This window comes from Rhodnius prolixus, unplaced genomic scaffold (assembly GCF_049639745.1).
Source record: "Rhodnius prolixus isolate KJV_2025 unplaced genomic scaffold, Rpr scaffold_5, whole genome shotgun sequence".
Taxonomy (NCBI): domain Eukaryota; kingdom Metazoa; phylum Arthropoda; class Insecta; order Hemiptera; family Reduviidae; genus Rhodnius; species Rhodnius prolixus.
The window spans coordinates 12,331,768-12,350,350 of NW_027411624.1; the positions used below are offsets into that span (position 1 = coordinate 12,331,768).

Here is an 18,583-nt window from a genome sequence, read left to right on the forward strand (position 1 = left end):
AAATTCAAGTTTAATTGTGTTAGGAATGTATTAAATGACAGAGTAAGGATAGGAGGTCAGCGGAATTGTTTCCCTGGGCCTTTATCAGGGTGTTCTTTTTCGCATCTCAGAGAGTTTAGACGTCCAGTTCATAGCGTGAAGTGAGGAAGAATTGACTTGAGGACTTAATGGAAGTAATGCAATACCATGAAGTTGTACTGATCTAGCCGCAGTAGCCGAGCGGTTTAGATGGGAGGCTCGCAAAACTAAGATTTCTTGTAGTTCTGGGTTCGATTCCCGGTCTAGGCCTTGCATTTTATTTATTGTTTAATACAAGAAATTTAAAGGTAAAGTTCAGTCTTATCTTTCTGGATCCTTTTTTTAGTGTCGTCTTTGGTAATTACTACTCTCCTTCTTGCTCAGTTCGTGCAGATGTTCCCCAGGGAAGTGTCATTGGGCCTGTACTCTTCACCATAATACACTGCTGATATTCCTCCAGCCCTCATACTTTTCTTTTCACTTATGCCGATGTTACAGCAATCCTCGCTTCTGATAAAGACCCGGTCCTAGTCTATCGCTCCCTTTAATCCCAATTTAGAATCTCTTGGGCCTTGGCTAAAGAAATAGAGAATTAAAATAAATGAAAGCAAATGTAATTACATTACATTCTCCCTCAGGCGAACTACTCTTCCACCCGTTTACCTAATGCTCACTCCTCTTCCCACAACATATTGTATTAAGTACCTAGAACTCTTCATAGACATACCTCTAACCTAGAATCCACATACTAGACTTATACGGAAAGAACTGAACAGACGATTCAAACTTCTCTCTAGACTTATCGACAAGCGATCTAAGCTTTCACTAAACAATCAACGACTGATCTACTCCATGTTACTCAAACCTACCTGGGATTGGAACTTTGGGGCTCAGCCAAAGCTTCCAACATCTATAAAATCCAATCCTTCCAGTCAAAAAACACTCTGTCGAATCACTAAAACTCTATCTTTCGCCGAGATTTCCTTGTTCCCCTATGTTTCCAGAAGCTGCAAAGATCCCATTACATTAACTTCCACACATCAATCACCATACATCCTAATCCTCTAGTATCTCAACTTACTACTCTACCAGGAAATACTCCAAGGCGGTTGAAGCGCCGGTGGCCACGTGATCTTCTCAATGAAGTGCCAGTGGACGATAGTGTACTGCTTTTCTTTGGGAGTTCCACCAATGGGATGAATTCTCTCCCTCACGTTACTCATGTTTATACTATGTATCATGTTGTATCAGCTTCACTTATTGCAGAAAAAGTATGTTTGCCAACCACCTGTTTCCGCGACATCTAATTTGGTTGTTGGAAATAAAGCCTGCTATAAAAAATGTCGCATTACTATACTTTACTGATCATTTTGTCATTGTGGTTCCGCAATAAAAAAAAAAAAAAATAATTTGACTGATTATGTAGGCACACCGACGAAATATTCCGCAAAATGAATGTTCGCATATTAGAGTGGAGCCCCCTCACCCAAAAAGCACAATTCCTTGCCAAGTTTCTTAATGGCAGTAACTGTGTTATTGCGGAATGAATTCAATTAAATTACAGCCTGTGGCCATATTAAATATCAACATATCAGAATTACAACTTTCACTGAATCTAGAACTAACATTATTATTAGGTAATTCACACACATTTAGACCGTGAACTAATTTAGCATTGCTTTAATAAAATGTTGTAAAAGAAAACAAATCTTTTTATTGAGACCCTCTACTGTCTTTTTACTATCATAGTTTACGCAATTAAATTTTATTAATACTTAGAATTGGAGGTTTAGGTGTTGGTGTAGTGGTCATGAACGTGGCTTTGTGACTGGTAGATCACTGGTTCGAATCCTGTGTATAGCTACTTTTTATTTGTTAGGAAAAAGGTTAAATGGTAAAGAACGAGGTGTGGCTATTAAATAACGAGACTGATGCTGCTACAGAAGAACTATGCGTGCGACAAAACCTAACGACTGACAGCTGTGCAGCGTAAAGCCTTCTCTTTCAATTGCAGCGTCTGACGTGCTTGTAGAGAAATCTGTCTGACCGGAACCGTAGTTTGTGTAAGGTGTTAGTTTCGTTTTGTCGAAAACATGATACTACACGTGTAGTAGAGCAATGAATTGTCGTGAAATTTCACATGAAACTTGGTAAAACCGCTACTGAAACTTATCTTTTATTAAAAGAAGTTTATGGCGATGAATGTTTATAACGTGCGCGAGTTTTTGAGTGGTTCAAGCGTTTCTAAGATGGCCGAGAAGACGTCGGAGATGAAGACCGCCCAGGTCGCCCTTCCACGTCCAAAACGGATGAAAATATCGATTATAATTAATCAATAATACTATCGTGAGGTACTTGCTCAACTCCGTGAAAGAGTAAGGAAAAAACGACCCGATTTGTGGAAGAACAAGTTATGGGTTCTCCATCAAGACAACGCGCCGGCTCACACTGCATTGTCAAGACGTTTCTGGCCAAGTACAACATCCCACCTTATTTTAGGCCATCCACCTTATTTGCCTGACCTGACCCAATGTGACTTTTATCTGTTCCCCAAAGTCAAAGTCTGCATTAAAAGGAACACGATTTCAGTCCGTTGAAGCTGTGAAAGAAAAAGCAGCACGCGTCATGCAGGAGCTCACAGAAAAAGACTTCTAGCACTGTTTCATAACAATGGTAAATTCTCATGGAGCGTTGTCGTGATATGGGAGGGGTGTGTATTGAAGGTGATAATAACTAAATATGTATAAATTTAAAATAAAATGTTTTTTAGCAATAGCCTCGTTATTTAATAGCCACGCCTCGTATGTGTTTCTGCCCATAAGCATTAGTTGCAAGTTAAGCCTCGCCCAAAAAATAGGCCATTACTTTACTTATTTAGAATTAGTAGTAGCTCCAATCTTAATCGTATCCAATTCCTCCAATCAAAAATACTACGCACCATCGTTAACGCGTCTTACTACGTTAGCTATGAATCTTAATCGTATCCAATTCCTCCAATCAAAAATACTACGCACCATCGTTAACGCGTCTTACTACGTTAGCTATGAATCTTAATCGTATCCAATTCCTCCAATCAAAAATACTACGCACCATCGTTAACGCGTCTTACTACGTTAACCTATTCACACTAGCCTAAAAAAGAAAATCGGTATTGACCTTGACCGTTTCACCAAATTTCCTTCCCAAACTTTTCCATCAATAAAATCCTGCTCATACATAATTTATCCCCAAAACTACTCTTCGTTCGAATCCTTCCCGCAGACTGTAGCGTCAATCTTCTCGCGTTTAACTGGATCGCATCGCAGTATCCTGTGTTAACCGCGGACCAATGATGGCCATTATTCAAATCTTTCACTTTATTTTGTTTAAATATTATACGCAGCCATATTTACTTGTTGCCAATAGCCAGTTATAGATTGAATAGAGAAAGAAAATTTTTAGAATTTGGGTTTAAAAGATCTTTTATATTGACTTCATAGTTCATTGTCAGTAATAGTGACCACCCCATTATATCTTCAAGTTCACTACAATGAAACTATTAAAGGAAACCAACTTCCTTCCTTTGACCCTTAATACAATAAAACTAGACATCTATTTCCGGCCTTTATTTCACCAGGAAATTTATTGGGTAGCCTGACCTTTTTTTTAGTATCATCAACTTTTAGTACACTACTCCTCGCTAGGTGTTCAAAATCCTTTTGTAAATTGCATTTTGCCAGTCTATACCAAAGACCATAAAGTTTGGTAATCACGAAGCGATAGGAGATTATGTGCACTTACTTGAAAGTAGGTCATATGGTCCTATGTATGCTGTGCTGTACCATGGGTATTCTACTTTATTGTGTGGGTGGGCGACGTATATGATCATGGCAGATATATATACTACATACAGACAAACGTATATAACTTGTATGGGGATGATATTATCAGCTCTGGCCACTTGTCCTAATGATTTCAACTACATCAAACTTATACCTCGACTATTTATTTTTAAAGCAACTTGTTCCACGTTTGGTACAAGGGCCATTTAGAAAGGTTTTTTTAGATATGAACAAAACAAATCAAAAATAAGGCGTAACTTTTAACTTTGTTAGATTTGTTTTAGTTGCTCCCTTATCTAATGATTGTTGCACTGAAGTTGCACAGATACTAAAAATATCTTTCGCCATTCTAGACAAATTTTTGAAGGAATTCTCAAGTGTTTTCCACCATTCTAAAATGTCAACGTCTACTGGTGCTTGGTCTAATTTGGTATAATTAATTATTTCTGTCTTCCATGCTTCGGTGATATTTGCTGATTTTTGAGCAAATGGTGCAAAAATATTGATGCAGTCGTCGTCGTCGTCAAAAGGTGAATCATCAGATTCTTTATCTTCACCAACAGCCATAACTAATGGAGCGGGAAGTTTGTTGGGAGGTGTATTTTTTATTTCACGAATCAACTTGCTGTAGGAGGCAGATATGTTATTTGGTTCTTTCATTTGGCGCGTTTTTAACATCTTTTTGAAATTATATAAAGATATATAACAGTAATAGTAACATATGATGCATTGAAGTGTAAGTAGTTGTCTTCTTTTACACACATTTTCATTACCAATATATAAATTAAAATAATTATTAGAAAATAATAACATTTTTTGAAAAGATTATTAATAGCAAACCGCTTTTAATACTTAAACAAAAATTCAAAAAACCGAGACCGAGATATCTCGACGAGACCGAGACCGAGACTTGAGCGACCGAGACCGAGACCGAGATCGAGACTGCATAAAGTCTCGCCTCGTCTCGGTCTCGTGCAGCACTAGTCTAAACTCGATTCACCAAACTAGACTAAAAAAAAAAGACTTAAACTCAATCGACGGAACAAATTACTGTTACGACTAATTGGCAGGCAATCTTAAGTTACCGTTAGAACACAAACGGCTAATATGTATAACAACAGCGTACTCAAACAGATTTGTACTTACAAACTTGAACTGTGGATGGAGTTCAACCAAACTTTCAAATTCAGACAAAAGTATTCAATCCTTTTAATCAAAAATACTTATGGCCAAATTTATGGATGCTTCATTTTATGTCTCTTAACTCTACCTTCCATAACAATCTTGAAAGTTTAATTTGTATCTAAAGAATTAAAATCCTTTATATCGTAAACTTTTCGATTCTCTTCCTTCCGCACGAATCCTGTGGTTCAATGTCTCCACCACGCTTCCAGATTGTTCCAACTACACGTCCGTGACCATCTGCAGATGTAAAGTGACAAAACTCCAGCAAGAATGTTACCTATTGACGAGCTCCTATCCTCCAGTTGAACCAGCCAAAAAAGTTTTCTCAGAAATTCTTTCCGTTTTGTGGAATCCTAAGTTGACAAAAAAAGAAAAGATTTTTACAAATTGGTTTAGGTGCGCGTGGCAGCCTAACTTTATAACCAAAGTTTTTAAACAAAGTTAAAATTTGATTTTTCAGGTAATAACCAGGAAAATCTCATAAAAAGGGTTATTGTTTTTGGAGGTTTTAGGGAGTTTCACCTGTAATATGTTTTATTTCAGTACCGTTCACAACCTTAAAAAAATTATTTTTAAATAAGAATTAAATAAAATATTTAACGAAGTGCCAAATTTGAAGAAAATCAGAAGACCAAAAATTATCTTTTGTCTTCGCTAAAGTACCATTTTAGGTATTGTGCGGGTCTAACACCTTAATAATATTTGATTACCTAACGGAAATACCGAATAGGAAGAATTATCAATTTAAGCGATACTTGTCCTTGCAAATAAACAAGATGGTTACTATTTACCAAATGTTCGTAACTTTCACAAATAGTTGAACCCCAAACTTTCCATTTTAATAACCATTTCACTATTACGACTAACTAGTGATTGGCGGCAATCGATACTTTAATGAGACGTTATTTCATATTTTGCGGTTTTGTTATTTTGGTTTTCGCTAGTAAGAGTTCACTTTCTACTGTAAGGAAATGATTTCTGTAGTTTTATTTTATTCCACATTTTCAATCGATCATTTTTAGATATTTCCGATCGATCAACATTTATCGGAAGGTAATACAGCTTTAGTTTTTAATTTAATTTTATTTGTTTATTGCTGTAGTCATAAAAAATCATTCAAAACCTTGTCTTGGAATGAGTTAAATTTCTATCAACCATCTATTTCTTTAGTCCAACTCAGAGGTACATACCTTTAATACAACTAAAGTGCATTACCTGTTTGATCTTGGGCTCATTAGATTAGATTAAACCATAGGATAGATCCTTTTAGCCCTGAAAGTGAAGCCAAAAGAGGCCTTATCGCATGGATATCTTGTAGTTTTGGCGGGAGAAACCCGTCCCTTTTTGGCAGCAACTAAGGTTTACTTATCTTGAATGTTATTACCTCCACATCCTAAAAAATGCAAGAGTTCTCATATCGCAAGCTAGCGATCGCTAGATAGTCAGTTCCTCTTCTGGATTCCTGGACATTGGAGTTCTCTTCGTAGGCCCAGAAGCCTGGGTTGTTATCTGTTTCTAGCAGTTATTGGGCTGTCAAACTCAAAGAGTGTGGCTTAAAAGGAATTAGACACAAGGGCACTCCAATAGAACTGTAGCGGCTAATCAAAAAGTTTTATGCAATATCTTAGGTCTTAAGCAATCGATTAAGATTATGAAATGGAATAGGATGATTCTAAAGAAAATTGTGGCACTGAGTACCTTTTTTCATGTTTTATGGACATAACCAGTCTATTCCTCCGCAGGTCAAAACAATCTGCACATATCTAGTGATCCATGTCGTAAAGACTTGTCCAGGCCGAGTGAAAGGCGCGATAGACTTAGAAAACTTTTCCTAATTGGATATCCTACCTAGTGAAAATGAAAGGAAGACAGATTATGTGGACAATCGCTAGATTCCCGACTTGTGTATCCTCAGGAGTTAATACACAAAAAAGAATGGTGAAGATAACCTTGGACCTTGTAAAAAAGGAGAGCTTTCTTCCAATCATAACTTGAAGGCATCAGCACTGTCTGTCCTCTTTTGCGACCGCTCTGATCTAATTCAGTTTACTTACCTGTAAGAAATAAGTAGGAATACTCTAAATAAAGCAACTACTAAATAAGACATGATTATAGAATGGTCCCAACTTTTAAGACCCGAGCCAAATTAGATATATATTGCAAAGTTGACTCAAAGAATGGTATCTAATTGAACAAAATCAACTGTAGTAACAAATAAACTTAGCGAATGTTAATTTAAACTTAACAACAGTCTTACTCAAGCTTAACTCATATGCAGCGTAAGTATGTATATACGTATATATGTTCGACTAACTTTGTAAACACTTGGGGAAGTCGACTAATAACTACAAACAAGAATTAAAATGGAGAAAACATGCACACTGTACTAACCAAGGAGCATTTCTTGTCTCGGTAAACGTTCTCCTGGCTCGTATATATAACCTGTCCTTTTCTTGGAGCGAAGGGAACCATTATTTCCAGCATGAACACGAAAACTAATCATTACTCTCTGAGATCTTATATGTAGTAAGGGTATGCTTAGACTGAAATATTGTTGCAGGTCTCTTTACTAGAGTGGTATCGATCGTCACATTGTAGACTGTCTCGTAATACTCGTTGACATTTATCTAGGAACACGAAGTACGCCTTCCTGGGGTCTTGGAGAATGAAACGAATTGTTCTTTAACTTTAACAAAGAATAGAAGTTATGGATTTTAAAAGAAACAAATTTACATAAATGTAGTTGTGGTTAACTTTACATGTGTCTGCTGGCTAAGATTAATGAATGGCTCCTAATTGCCAGGAAGCGAGCCTTCGTCCTTTTTCTTGCACTTCAGCCTTATGCTCTCCTCCTTCATCATACCCGATAGTGATTACAGAATTTTCTATCTCTCTCGTACAAAACAAGTTTAACGAAATTAATAATTTTATGGATGTAAAAAAAGGTTTTTAAAGATTTTTATTAGTAAAAGGTCAGAGTAGTAGCAATAAATTTCTGGGGAAAAACAATATTTCTAGCATTTTTCCAACCTCTTCTGGGAAACCCATAAAAACTTGAAAAGTTTGAAATTCTAGTCTTGATTTAATGTCCCCTTGATATTCAGAAACATAAATGGTCCAGGAGAGACCATTGATGAGTTGGAAAGGTTAAAATAGTAGTTCTTTAAATCTCCTAAGTTATCAATGTTCCTGGGCAAGAGTTTCACATGAACTACCAGTGAAAATGGAAAGTTAAAAGTGAGCTCGGAAAAGTTAGTTTTTCTTTTTCGGTTTCTGCGTTTAACCGAAATCTTAATCCCGGAAAAGGCAATAGAATAAAAAGGAATTATGAACTTTGTTTCCTCCAAAACGTGCAGTCACTAGCTTCAAAACGTTTTATTCGTTTTGAGATGCGGCCAAAAATCCTCTTCAAAATGTGTCCTTTCCAGTTAAATCTTCATTTTGAAAATTTTTAGAAACTCGCAATTTTATAAAATATTTTCTTGATTAAAATATTATTTATTCTTATGTTAGGTTAATTATCAGGAGGATAGTTTTCTCTAAAATCTTATTCTAATAATAATAATAATAATAATAATAAGAGAAGGGATTAGCTATGTGGTTAGCGTACTCGATTCCCACGCGGAGGTCCCGGGTTCGAATCCAGCTGCTAACCCTTAGATTTTCTCTTCCTAGGAGCTTCTTACAGCTCACTGTCCGGAGGCCGGCAGTGCACTGGAAAAAGCTCCGGGCGCTAATAAACTCAGCTGTTGATGATGCCATAAACATTATTTTTCTTACTTTAATAAAAAGTAATAAATGGCCTGCATCCCTTAATATAAGGCCCTTCCTATCATAAAAATATCCTTTACACTCAATACAAAAATCATCGTCCTCCTTTTCAATGTCACTCTCACCACTGGTCATTACCAAATTATCGAGAGCGGAGGATGCTGAAGATGAACTGTCCTTCCTTTCCTTTTTCTGCAGTACTTTTCCCCCTTTTTTTTTCGGCAGAGTAGCCTTTCTTCTCAATATCTCCCGTTTCTCCACCGTCGTAAGGACTTCAGCAGTTGGTTTCTTTCTTCGAGTTTGCTTGGGTTTCTGAAATCTGGGGATAGGGGACTAATTTCTTCAAAAGAAGTGATGGCACCGCTGCTGCTTGTTGAAGCTATTGCCAGAGGTGTGTTAACTTTTTGTGTGGCATTCAAATTTTCTTTCATATTGTAAGAAATGGTATAAGCATGTTCTGGAATTTTTTGCGGATCATATGGATAAATTCCGCATGCAGAAAATCCCACGCTGCCATTTCCAACAGTGACTGCCCTATTCCACGCGGCGCTTAGCAAAGACCCAAATTGAAGTCTGGTGATTCTGCATCCGGGTTGTTAAGGGCCTGCTGCCAAAAAGTTTTGTCTTTGATTTCTATTCCCTATAACATGATATTAGTTAGTTTTCCTTTTTATTTAATAGTTTTTAATGCTGGGTCAATATGACCCGAGGTGACGGCTTATGGCACTTCACATAAGGTTACGGCTCAAGGGTTAATAATATTAATGTTTTATACAAAAACTATATTTCGTGTGTCAGTAATTGTTTTATATTGATTTTATATTATAAAATATATTATTATAATGTAATAATGAATGAGAATCAATATGAAATTGAAACACTTCAATAGGTGGCATCTTACCCCAAGCACTGAAGGAAGACGCCACATAGATTTATTTTTGTACTAAGGCTTCAGTCATGTTGTTTCAAGCTAACACGTATTCACCAAGATGTACACGACACAAATATCACGGAATTATTACGTTTAATCTAGTCAATCCATCACCAAACCTTAAGTATCGACAACGAAATATTATAACATGGGTACTCGCCAAGTTCAAAGAGTTGAATTTTCAGTTTAACGACGATTAAACTAGATATAGGTAAATAGAAATACTCACAAGCACGTTATTCACAGTTGTTTACAACACACTTTAACGTAGGAATCGCTGTCATCCAGTTGTAGATATGCAAAATCTGACGAAACTTGCATCTTCCCCCAACTGGCATCTTCCCCCCACTTACCTTATGTATTCCATTTTGATTGTAATTTTATTAAAACTGTATCCAACCAAACATTCGTGTAATTGTAATAGTTTTTAATTGTAACAAAAATCGAACAGAAGATTTGTGTAAAGTTTATTTATCCATTTTAATAAGGCTAAAGTTTCTGAGTAGGGTTTTCCAAAACAGTTTGGGACAAATTAACCATTTTTTTTTCTCAATCAATTCTATTTTCTTCAAAAATATTATCTAATAATACGATAATTTATTTAAATTGAGTTTGTAAGTCCATCAAGTTTAACAGTGTAATATTGGAGGCATTGTTTAAGGAAGGTTACGATTGATAGGTTATACTGTAATGTAGTTGAATGTTACTAGTTCGTTACACGTAGTGCATAGTTTGATTAAAATTGAATAACTATTATTGAAATATTATTTACTTTTTTATTTTCATTTTTTATTACATTCATACAGTTTTTTATACTACGTTAACCACATTAACCAGGTAAATAAAACTTTTACTTCTCTTTTATAAAAGTTTTGTTTCTCAAGTATGTGGGTTATTGTTGTGAATCGACTTGAGTTTGAACAAGACCTTTTGGGGATTGTTGAGATAGTCAGTTAGTAAAACTTGTGCTTACTACAAGATAAGGAAGTTGTCAAACTGTCTTAGGCAAACCTTTACATTTGGTATGTTTATTTCAAACCTTTGGGCTACAGAATTTTGATTGTAACTTAAATCTCTAAAGATTTGTCTTTGTATCTTCCGATTGTTTGATTTATTGAACATAAATTTACTCGATTCTATTATTTCGATGTTATATTTTAGTAAAAATTATTTTATCATTTTGGGTGAATTTTTGCTTTTTTGAAAAAGAAGGCTTGCGCTCTTGCCAATTTCTAAATATATTTATTTATTTATTTTTCCACTTGAAATACTACATTTTCGAATCTTCTGAATACTAAGTCTGAAAATACAAACTTAATAATTCGTTTACACATACTGCGGACATAAAATTTTGATCTGAACATTTGTGTCAATTCGTTGATATTAATTATCACCATAATTTGAAAAATATATAAATGTAATAACCATTGAAAACGAAAATAATCAAAATTGCCAACATGAATACTTTTTTTTTTTGTCTTAAATACCATTATTGTATTCTAACAAAGATTATTCTGTTTCAGGTAAGTGAAAATAAATGACAGATGGCTTCCATGTTAGTATTTTTGCTTTATCCTTATATTATTAGTGATTATATTTGTTTTCTAAATGGATATAACTTAAAAACGTAAAGGAAGAAAGTAATTTAAAAAAGAAAAATGAATTCTTCTTTCAGTTCTAATTTCGTAGGTTATTACCAAGTAAATGTATGCCATACAATTCATCCATTTCAGCTTTATGTTTAAGAATTACGTATTCATTCGTCTAACGAAACCGTTAGTTGCTTTTCAGTAATATTGCAATCTATTTCGTTCATACAAAACTTGCTTTTTAACAAAAACCTCTTAATTGAAATGTGATTCATTCCCAGTAATTATAATTCTTTTAAGAATAGACAGCTTTGCTTTAAAAGAAATATGGAACACATTGAAGCCATTACCGTTATTATTAATTTTTAACACACCTTCTGGGTTAAAGGTTGCGTTCTAACTACCTGGATATATCAGGTTAATCAGCAAATCCCATAGTTCATGCATTCTTTATCCTCAAGTCTCAAGTTATAGTTTATCGTCTAATCTCTTTGCGCTTCCAATAATAAAGCTTGGTCACAGCTTCATCTTTTCATCTTTGTTATACTCTTCAATTTCAGCAAATTCTTCAGAGCATAATTTTAGTCATCTTCTTTGCGAACTTGCTTCTTGATTGTTCTTCTTCGTTGTTGCTACTTTATTAGCAATTTTAATTTAAATTCATTTTTTTTCGCTTTATGATGCCTAAGTTCCAGAAAAAAGTGACTATAAATTCACTTTTCCCTAAGTGGAAATAGGACACGAATAATATAGTCATTAATTTGTAAGAAATGCTTTTATTAGTTTGGGTACTTGGAGATACTAGCTCTTCTTTAAAACTTGATTTGCATCAAAAAAAGATTTTGCATTCTGCAATTTTTATTACTCAAAACATTTGATGATATTTTGAGTATTTCAGAAATAAATCTACACAGCAAATAGCCGTAAACTTGTTGGCTTTCAGGGCAACTGCTAATATTTTTGCTCCTGTTCACCACACCTAAGTGATAGTTGGACGTTAAGCAACACCTTAAGAAATAGGCTATTACTTCACTGCATTTAGTAGAGCAATTAAAAGTAATTAAGTTAATTATTACAGCAATGTTAGTAATCTCTCTCTTTTTCTTTTGAATCACCGAAAAATTTATTTGTAAGTTTCGAAACTGATTTGCCTTTTTTAGAATTTCATTCTTGCTTTATAAAAGCTTAAAGAAATAGGTCAAAGTGTGAATATAGAGCTTAGTTTACCAGCGTTGAGGACACACAGCTCTGAATTGCACTTTGTAAAACTTTCTTCAGACTTAGCCTACATTAAAACTGAATTTAGTTTTTTTTTTTTTTAAGTGTATTAACTTTGTCTAGATATGCTGCTGTCTTCTATATTAATTAAAAAAGTTTATCTTTTCATGTTAGTAGTATTAAAACTGTCCGGTAGGACAGTTGCATAAGGATAGATCGTAAAAAAGGGTTCGAAAAAGCGTAACTTTGAAAAATATGCAGCTTTGAAATTTCTTTTCTCTATTTTAATAAAAGAAGAAGTTAGGTACTGTAACTGGTATAAATTAAAATGTTCTAGTGATTAAAGTTTATGAAATATATGGAGGCTAAGTTTTGGTATGTTTGCAAATTCGTTAAAATTTCAAACCTTTGCATCTCTCTTCGTACTGTTCAGATATTAAAGAATTCTTTACTGAATTGTAGAGAATAGTTAGCTCTATAACTGGTATAAATTGCACTGTTTTAGTGATAATAGTTAATTAGATATAGGAGGTTTAATTTCGGTAGTTCTGTGGATGAAAGATACAATTTTTTTTTCACTTTATTTGTATATTTACAACTGCAACAATTGTTGCATCAAGTAAATTTGATCATACTGGTTCAGTTCTCTTGTAAAGTCATGGTAAGAGCAATCACCCACTGGTGAAACTCTTTCACAATGATTTAATCTCAACAATAGATCTCTAGGCCACTTCCGTTTCAAGCGACAAAGAGGATTGTCGGGAAGGATGTGGAGAGGAGAGTTGTTGGACAAGAGGATTAGGATGGAGAGAGCTAGGAGGCTATGAAAGTTGCGGTAGCGAGACTTTATTAGGTCGGTTACAAAAGGGATGAGAAGGTCAGTGTGTATTGTAAGGTTAGAGATGTAGTTTGGATCATTAAGGATTTTCCGTAGGATTTTAGACTGTAGTGTCTGCAGGCGTTTTGGAGTTACAGGGTTTGGTTGAGCCCCACACTTCTGCTCCGTATGTCCATATGGGTCTTAACAGTGTCTTGTAAATTGTCAGTTTGTGATTCAAGTCGAGTTCAGATCTGCGGTCAAGTAGTCTAGTTAGTAGCTTGTAGCGTCTGTTCACGTCTTGTTGTTTCAGTCGAGTATGTGGGTTCCACGTGATTTTCTTGTCAGTGTACAGTACTAAGTATCGTACTACGTCAGTTATACAAAATAAAGCAATATATCCAACCATTTAATTTATTATTATAATTATAAGTTATTATTGTAGGGAGTAAGATGTCCTAGTAAAAAGCATTTATGGATCTTGTAAATGCCTTTTTAGGCAACGTTTTTGATTAATCTTTCATCTGAAACGTGCTGTGCTCAATACGAGGGTCATTCAATAAGTAACGAGACAAATTATTATTGCTCAGAAACGGTTTATTGAATCAGTACAAAACTTCGGTTACTTTTCAACATAGTCCCCAGCAACACTTATACACTTGTCCCATCTTTCTGCTAATTTGTACGAGGGTCGTTTGAAAAGTCCGTGCAAAAATAAAAACTACTTAATTTTTTGGGGTAAACCTTTTTTATTTTTCAACATAGTCTCCTTTTAGGCTTATACACTTCGTCCAACGCTGCTCTAGTTTGTTGATCCCTTCCGAATAATAGGATTTGTCCAAGTCTGAAAAATAGCCATTCGTTTCTGCAATCACCTCCTCGTTTGAATAAAATCTTTTTCCCGCCAGCCATTTCTTCATATTGGGGAACAAATAGTAGTCCGAGGGAGCCAAGTCTGGAGAATAGGGGGGATGTGAAACGAGTTGGAACCCTATTTCCATTAATTTTGCGACCACAGGTGTGAGCTGGTGCGTTGTCGTGATGGAAAAGGACTTTTTTTTGGGCCAATCGTGGGCGTTTTTCTTGCAGCTCGGTTTTCAAACGGTCCAATAACGGTGAATAATATGCACCTGTAATAGTTTTACCCTTTTCCAGATAGTCGATGAGGATTATTCCTTGCGAATCCCAAAAGACAGTCGCCATAATCTTTCCGGCCGAAGGAACGGACTACGCCTTTTTTGGCGCAGATTCCCCCTTGGTAACCCATTGTTTAGATTGTTCTTTGGTCTCAGGAGTGTAGTGATGTATCCATGTTTCATCCACAGTGACGAAACGACGCTTAAAGTCTTAAAGACAGCTGCAAACCGTCCTTGCAACACTTCACACGATTTCGTTTTTGGTCAAGCGTGAGCAATCGCGGCACCCATCTTGCGAATAGCTTTGTCATGTCCAAATGTTGATGCAAAATATTATGTACCCGTTCATTCGAGATGCCCACAGCACTAACAATCTCACGCACCTTCACCCTTCTGTCATCCATCACCATATCATGGATTTTATCAATGATTTCTGGAGTAGTAACCTCAACAGGGCGTCCAGAACGTTCAGCGTCACTTGTGCCACATATGGCCACTCCGAAAATTTTGAAACCACTTATAAACTGTTCTAATCGAAGGTGCAGAGTCACCATAATGTTTATCAAGCTTCTCTTTAGTCTCCTGAGGCGTTTTGCCTTTCATAAAGTAGTGTTTAATCAATACACGAAATTCTTTTTCGTCCATTTTTTGAAAATCACTCGACTTCCTCGATTCAAACGAATGCCAAACACAAAGAAATAGACCGATCTGGCTGAAACTTGGTGTGTGTTCTTCCAAGAGATGCTACTAACTAAACATAACCTCGATACGCGCCAGTGGTGCTATCTCTCTGACTTTGCACGGACTTTTCAAACGACCCTCGTAAATGCCCTTGGCATAAAATTCTTTGGGTTGATCTCGCAGCCACTTTTGCACCTGATTTTTTACCTCTTCATTGGATCGAAAACGTATCCCTCGTAGACCATCTTTAAGGGACGGAAGTCTGATGGGGCGGGGTCGGTGCTGTAGGGGGGATGTGGAAGGATCTCCCATCCCAGTTTCTGAAGTTTTTCTTTCGTCAGCTGTGCCGTATGTGGACGGGCGTTGTCATGAAGCAAAATCACGCCTTCAGTCAAGAGCCCACGGCGTTTCGTTCGAATTGCAGCTCTTATCTTGTTTTCCAGCATGTCACTGTAGTACTGGCTGTTGATTGTTCTTTGGCCCTCAAGAAAATCACAATAAATTGGCCCCTGAAAATCCCAGAATACTGTAAGCATGACTTTACCGGCAGATGGCTGGGTCCTGAATTTTTCCGAATGGGAGAAGTCGTATGCTTCCACTCAAGGCTCTGTCGTTTTGACTCTGGCTCATAGTGGTGGATCCATGTTTCATCACACGTTACAATTCTTTTGAAAAAACCTTCTCCTTCAGTTGAATATCGATTTTTCAACTGTTGACTGATTTGAAGCCGGGTTTCTTTGTGAGCGTCCGTGAGTTGTCTGGGCACCCATCTCGCACAGGTTTTCTTGTACTGCAGCTTGTTGTGAATAATGTTATGGACAGTTCCAACACTCGCGTTTACTTTTTCACTTATCAGTTCAACGGTGATACGCCTATTGTCCCGAATTAACGCGTCAATCCGAGATTCGAGAGAGGAAGTCCCAACTTCGATCGGTCGTCCACTGCGTTGCTCGTCAGAAACTTTTGTACGGCCACTTTGAAACTGTTCTACCCATTTGTAACGTTCGAACGATTCAAACAATTGTCTCCGTACACTTTTAACATTCTTTTGTGGATTTTACTACCTTTCTCACCTTCCGCGACTATAAAATCTGATCACGGCACTTTGTTCTTCCACGGTGCAATTCTCGAGCGGACTCGCCATCGTTAACTGAGTAAATTTGAGGTTATGTTTGCAAAATATAATTGAACAGCTGATCAGATGTCATCGCAAGGTTGCCAACTTTATGTCCTGAAAGTTTCATACGGATCAATTTAGCTGTTTTTGAGCAGTATCAATTTGTCTCGTTACTTATTGAATGACCCTCGTATTTTGAAGAAACGCGATTTTCAGAAGCGGATATTAAAAATGTTTTGATGTTAAAGAAACGAAAAATTACATTTTAATATTTCGTGTTTCTGTAACATTTTAAACGTTGCCAAATTTTAATTTGTTTTACTGTAATTTATGATTGGGTCAGAGTAACTTTTACATTATTAAAGTTGTTCACTAAAAAAAAAGAAGAAGATTTCTAGCAGTGAATTATGGGAAAGAAGTTTTATAGTGGTGCCATCTTTGTGGGAGACGGTGAATGAGGCGGCCTTTTAGGTTTGACCGCTAGTAAATGTCTCGGCCTCTGTTCAAACGAACCTACCGTGACCGATGTTACTGCCTCTATCTCTCTCTACAGCACCCGTCCTTCAAACGTATACACTGTTCCAAGTACAATACATTACCATGTATATACAACCGTTTCCCTGTCTCGTTTCTAAATATGACAAATCAATTCTTTTTGTAACTTTTTGTTTTGGAACTCAACATATTTTTATAATTCTTTTTTCTTTTAATTTGTAGAGAAGGCTAATTTATTTGGGGTTCAATTGTTCCTTGAGGTTCCATCCTTGATTGTGGTTCATCACAGATTTGTGTTCTATTCCCAAAGCTTCGCTCCCATTAATTTATGTTCTGAAGGTGGTCGATATAGTTTTATGCATATCATCATGGAGATTCGACATTATTACTGACGGACTTACTTTAGCAACAGACAGAATGGAATTTCAGAATAAACCATGAGAAGACTAACGCCATATTCTTTACTAAACACAATCCGTTTCATAACCCTTCAAATAGTCACAATAATTCTCTCATCCCGTGGTCTACCCACGTCAAGTACCTAGGCCTAACTTTGGACAACAAACTGAACTTCTCTTCAGGACAAAATGAACTCCGGTAAGACTACTTTCCTTAACTTTAAGAACAACCTCCTCCTCTACAAAGTGGTCAACAGGCCCATCTTACACTCTTCGAATGCTTCGCCAGGAACCTACTACCTGTAGTAGTAACTTCATGAAACTCTAGCCAACACCAAAACAAATCTCTTAGATTGGCCACTGATTCTCCACAACGTTCTAGAATCTACTCCTTCCATGGAATATCTTTTTATAATCCCTGTATATTCCTTTATCCAAAACTTCTCTCCAATTTAGATTGCCATTTTTACCCACTTTTTCGCGTAAAAGCCTTCTTCTTTCTAGAGACACAGAAGATCCGCCTTCATTATTATATCTTTCATTAGTATCCACTTTCTGCGGGGTTTTCTCTCTATTTTTTCCCCACATATAATCTCATTTCCCTATCTTAAAATGGTCTCACAACCATGTAAAAAGGTTTTTACATTGGAATTTCTTTGCTACTTCCAGATAATGGGTTTGTTCTTCGACTAACTACATTAGAGAGGGCCCAGTTTCACTGTTTTGGTCCAATGGGTGTACCAGCAAGACCAAATTTCCTCAGCCCATATGAAAACTGTCAGGTAGGACCAGTTGTATAAGGTTTATCTTCAAAAATTGCACGAAAAAGCGTAACTTTGAAAAACACCCAATTTTGACAATTTTTTTCTTCTCTTTTCCTATAAAAAATAAAGTTCCCAAATTTTCTGTAAAATATGGGGTATACAGTTGTATAACGATACCGTTATCTAATAGTTGATTTTATATTACGATCGAGGAACTCCTCTAGATTTAAATTATCCGAAACCTTTTTAACTGGCATATTCTTCTCAGCTGAGACAATCCATTTTATTTGTTAACCAAATCAAACAACATTAAATTTAATCTTTAATGGAAGTTTGTTAAAAGCGATAAAACAAATATATTAATGGATTTACTGTATCAAAATCAAAATTCATTTGATTTATTTTCATTAATAAATATTTACCAATGATTAGTTCAATTTATCGAATTTGAATAACGATTTTAACTTCCGCTTTTTATCGATCGCTTACAAATTTTAGATTACAGCTGTTCTCACTTTCAGAGCGCCTAAAATTAAGATTTAGCTCCCACAAAAACTGTTTTCAATAAACAGGAACGCTTGTTTTGCAGTACACCTTTCCATTTTGGCGTAGAATGAATTAGTGATACGAGGGTCGTTTGAA

General features: G+C 36.0%; 2 protein-coding genes across 7 annotated transcripts in view; both read left to right on the forward strand.

Annotated features, from left to right (window-relative positions):
- LOC141457980 (uncharacterized) overlaps positions 1-18,583 on the forward strand; it is a 138,171-nt gene that overhangs the window by 73,237 nt on the left and 46,351 nt on the right. For all 3 annotated transcript variants that reach the window (XM_074135413.1, XM_074135414.1, XM_074135412.1), the window contains one exon: positions 11,250-11,281. The gene's annotated coding sequence lies outside the window, so the exon portion shown is untranslated. The remainder of the gene's footprint in view (positions 1-11,249; positions 11,282-18,583) is intronic.
- Positions 1-18,583, forward strand: part of Tsp26A (Tetraspanin 26A) — a 252,225-nt gene that overhangs the window by 38,941 nt on the left and 194,701 nt on the right. The gene's annotated exons all lie outside the window — the stretch shown is intronic.